This window comes from Lasioglossum baleicum, unplaced genomic scaffold (genome assembly GCF_051020765.1).
Source record: "Lasioglossum baleicum unplaced genomic scaffold, iyLasBale1 scaffold0203, whole genome shotgun sequence".
NCBI lineage: Eukaryota > Metazoa > Arthropoda > Insecta > Hymenoptera > Halictidae > Lasioglossum > Lasioglossum baleicum.
Window position 1 is genome coordinate 99,076 of NW_027469263.1, and position 5,498 is coordinate 104,573.

A 5,498-nucleotide genomic window follows, 5' to 3' on the forward strand; every position below is an offset into this window, starting at 1 on the left:
AGAGTCAGATCACGTACTCCGGGAGTGAATCCACAGAACAATGTTACCAATAGTCGCTATAATTATCGGTACGAATATTAAAATGGATTGTCAAATTATTGTCGAACGTTACATATTGTTATACCGTCAAACTTTTTATCGATGACCTTACCCTCCGATACCCTAACCTGCTGTATCAATTGTCTAAATTCGTGATGAAGCAAACAACCATTCATTCCTTTTAGTGACGGGCGCCATCTTTCCATGTATGAATAGGATTGATATGCATGCTGGTCCGGAATTTTAGAAATCTCTGTTAGATTCGCACAGTTAAGTCAATGGCGTCACATATCCTATGTTTCCGAGAGTCATACCAGGTTCTCCTAGGGTAAATACGCTGGACAGTAATGGCAATAGACACCCTAGTCACGGTTTGAATATTAAAGTAGGAGGTCAATCTGTCGGAGAATATTGCCAAATGGTATAAAATCATACTTTTTACCGTATACCTTGCCATCGAAGAACCAAACCAGTTGTTGCGAACGCCATGCTTAATGATCACGGAATCAAATTAGTAGACAATTTATGGAGACGGACACCATGTTTTCATGTGTGAATAGAATAATCGAGAGACAAACCATTCGAGAATGTTTCCGCCATCTGTGACAGGCGAACGGCTAAGTCAATAGTTTCACCTATCCTGTGATTCGGAGTGTCAAACCAGGTATTCCGGTAGTCTATCCTCTCTATACTATTGGCAATGGACACCTTAGTTCACGGTTAGCATATTGAAGTACACAGTCAAATATTTGTAAACCGTTACATATCGGGATGGTGTCAAATGTTTTACAGAAAACCATACCCTCCGAGTATTTATCCCGAGATTTGTAGAGTATTAATTCGTATACAGAGATAATCTGTATGTCAAACCGATTGAGGTTGTTTCCAATTGGTATAAAGTCAAAAAATTTTACCGTTGGTCGTACCTACCGAGAACCTAATCCGCTGTCTCGACAGTATAAATTCGTGATCAGTTTATACAAATTAGTTTACATTTCAGTGACGGGCGTCTTAATGTCGTGTATCAGTGAGAAGATCGATGGTCGAACCGTTCGAGAACGTTATCACCTTCCTTGAATGTCACAGATCTAAGTCAATAGCTGCACCTATCCCTTGATTCCGAGAGGCAATTCAGGTATTCCAGGAGTAAATGCGCGGTATAGGTTTGACGGTTGTCGCTTTACTTTTCTATTCAATCAGTGAATCAAAGTGTCTATTGGCAGTACTGTTCAGTGGATTTACTTCAGGAATACCTGGATTGAATATCCGAATCCATGGATCGGTGAAAATATTGAGATAGCCGTTCGTCTCTCACACAAGATTGCAATATTCTTGAGCGGATTGATTCGCGATCTTCTTGTACATAGTGAAGTTAAGGAGCTCGTCACAAAATTGTTTACTAATTTCCTCCTCTGAACTCGAAGTTATGCCCTCGGTTCTGCAGGAAACCGTCATCGAAGGTTGCGATATCAGTAAAATGTTTGCCTCTATTCCAATAGGTAACGCTCTACAACTGTTTGACTGTCTGATATAATATTCACACCATGAATTAAGGCGTCCATTGCGAATACTGTCCAGCGGACTTACTCCAGAAATACGTGGTTTGGCTCTCGGCATCACAGGATGGGTGGAGCCATTGACATATCCGTTCGACGCTCACATAGTGTACTAACGTTTTCGAACGGTTTGATCAACGACCTTCAATTTCATACATGAAGTTACGATGCCCGTCTCTGAAATGAATACTAATTTCTTTCTATGAACACGAAGATATATTCTCCAGGAAGTGAATGAGGAACGCGAAGGTAAGGTCCGCAGTAAAACGTTGGACTCTATAGCAACTGGTAACGTTCTACAACGGATTGACTGTCTGCTCTAATATTCAAACCGTTAATTAAGGTAGCTATTGCCCGTACTGTTCAGTGGAATTACTCCCGAAATACCTGATTTGTCTATCTGAATCACTGGGTAGGTGTAGCTGTTGACTTGGCCGTTCGACTCCCAACGGTGGTGGGAACGTTCTCGATGGATTTGAATCCAGATTATTTTATTCATACATGAAAATAATGTGAAATCACTATAATGTATACTATTGCGATTCTCTGAACACGAAGTTATACTCTCGGTACGGTGGGATAATGTTTCGGAGAATAAGGACTTCGGCAAAACGTCACGTTTGTCTATATAGCAATTGGTACCGTTCACTCACGGGGTGACGTTACCTTTTAATATCCAATCAGTGACTTAAAGTATCAGTTGTAAATACTGCACAGCGCTTTTACTCCCGGATTACCTGGTTTGGCCCTCGGAATCAACGGGCATGTGAAGATATTGACTTATCTGTTCCAATCTCGAAGAGTGTGAAACGTACCCGCACGGTTCGGCGCTTAATCGTCTAATTAATACAAGAAGTTAAGGTGCCATTCACTGAAAATAATACCAATTTCATTCTCTGAACACGATGTTATACTCCCGAAATAGCAGGTTACCTTCTCCGAAGGTAAGTCTATCCGTAAAAGGGTTGAATCTGCATCAATAGGTAATGTTCTATAACTCTTTGCCCGTCTGATTTAACATTGATTTCGTTAATTATGGTGTCAATTGCCAATACTCTTCAGCGGACGTAATCACGGAATACATGGTTTGATTCGCCGAATCATGACGTAAGTGAAGCTAGTGACTTAGCTGTGCGACTCTCAAAGATGGTGGTAACGTTCTGGAACAGTTTGCCCCTCTATCTACCAATTCATACATGTAATTAAGGTGGCTGCCACTAATATATCTATATATATATATATATACCAATATATACCAATATATACCAATATATATATACCAATTTTTTCTACGAACTCGAAGTTATACTCTCGATACAGGGGGCTCGGAATGTAAAGTATTGGGTAAAAGGAATGTCTTTATACCATTTGGTAATTGTGTCCAACGGTTTGATTCCAATCCTGAATGTTCTTGCTGTGAATTAATGTGTCTATTTCCAATTCTGATCAGTGTATCTGATGACGCAATACCTAGCTTTGACTCTCGCTACCATAGGACAGGAAGAGCTATTGACTTACTAGTGCGACTCTGAAGAATGGTGGTAACATTCTCCAAACGTTTCAGCCTCGATCTTCTTATTCATACATGAAATTAAGATGCCATCACTATAATGTATGCTAATGTGACTCTCTAAACACGAAGATATACTCTAGATACAGTCGGTTTGTTTTTCGGAGGGTAAGGTCTTCTGTAAAACGTCTGACTTTATACGAATTGGTAATGTTCGACAACGGTTTGAGGGTCTGCTTTAATATACAAACCTTTAATTAAGGTGTCCATTGCCCATACTGTCCAGCGGATTTAATCTCGGAATACTTAATATGACTCAGTGAAGCACAGGCTATGTGAAGCTATTCACTTAGCGGTTCGAACATCCAAGAGGATGACAATGTTCTCAAACGGTTTGACCATCGATATTCAATTTCACACATGAAATTGAGATGCCGTCACTAAAATTCAAATTAATCGGTTTCGCAATCCACGAAGTTATAGCTTCGATACTGCGAGTTAGCTCCTCGGACTGTAAGGCTTGCTGTAAAACGCTTGACTTTGTAGTAACTGGTAACGTTCTCAAACGGGTAGACGCTCTATTATAAAACGCAAACCATGGGTTAAGGAGTCTGCTGCCTATAATGATCAGCGGATTTACTCCCGAAATATCGGGTTCTACTCTCGGAATTACTGGTATAGGTTGTGCGCTTGACTTATCCGTTCGAACATCAAAAGGGGTGGTAACGTTCTCGGACGATTCGAACAACGATCTTCTAATTCATACACGAAGTTAAGCTGCCCGTCACTGAAATGATTACCAATTTCCTTCACTGCTCCCGATGTTATACTCGAGATGATGAGGGTGAGGATCGCGGAAGGCAATGTGTACGATAGAACGATAGACTTTATTCCAATTGGTATCCTTCTCAAAGGGCTTGAAGCTCTACTTTAACATTCAAAGCGTGAACTTAGAAGTCTATTGCCAATATTGTACAGTAGCCTTACTCCTCGTATACCTGCTTTGAATCTCGGAATCTCAGCACAGGTGAAGCTATTCACATAGCAGTTCGCCTTTCACAGAAGGTGGCAACGCTGTCGGAGCGTTTGGCCCTCGTCCTTGTAGTCCATGTATCAAATTAAGGTGCTCGTCACTAAATCGAACACCTGTTCGTATCTATGAACAGGTTGTTATACTCCCGTTACAGCGGGTTACATTCTCGGAAAGCAAGGTATTCGGCAAAAAGTTTTACTCTATTCCAATTCGTATCGACCCACGACGGTTCGACTCTGGAGTTCAATATTTGTAGCGTGAAATAGGGTATATGATGCCAGTACAACACTACAGATTTTCTCCTGGAATACCTGGCATATCTCTCGGAATGACTGGATAGGTGAAGCTATTGAATCAGCTGTTCGATTCTCAAGGAAGGTGGTATCGTACGCGAACGGATTGACACTCGATCTTCTAAATCATACATGAAATTAAGGTGCGCGACACTAGGATGTATACTAATTTGTTTCTCTGAACGCGCCGTTATACTTTCGTTGCAATGGGTGAGGTTCTCGGAATGGACGGCATTCTGTAAGAAGTTTTACCTTACACGAATTGGTAATGTTCGACAGCGGCTTGACGGCGTGCTTTAATATTCACTCCGCGAATTAAGGTATCTATTGCCAATACTGTTCAGCGGATTTCCTCTGAATACCTGGTTTGCCTTTCAGAATCGCTGGATAGGTAAAGCTAATGACTAAGCCTTTCGACTCTTAAAAATGCTGGTAACCTCCTCGGACGGCTTGACACTCGATATTCTTATTCGTACATGAAATTAGGGTGCCCGTCAATTAAACTTAGTCTAATTTGTTTCTCTGAACATGAAGTTCTAAACTTGAATCGGCGGGTTAACTGCTCCGAACGGAAGGCTATTGCTAATGTGTTTGAATCTATACAACTAGGTACCGTTCCCGAACGGTTTGACTCTGCATTCTACTGTATATACCGTGAAATAGGGTGCCTGGTATCAGTACTGTAATGGGGATTAACTCTCGGAACGACTGGTTTACTTTCGGAACCACAGGACAGGTGAAGCTATTGAATTATCCGTTCGATTAGGTAGGAGGCTGAGAACGTTCTCGAACCGTTTGACCCTCGATCTTCTTATTCATAATGAAATTAAGACCCCCGACACTAAGATGTTTACGTATTTGATCTTCTGAACACGTAGATATACTCTCGACGCGGCGGTCTAGCTTCGCGGACGGTGTGGCATTCGGTAAAATATTTGACTCTGTAAAAAAAAGTAACGTTCTACAGCGGTTTGTCGATCTGCTTTAACATTCTTACCGTGCATTAAGGTGTCTATTGGCAATACTGTTCAGCGGATTTACTCCTGTAATACGTGGTCTTATTCTCA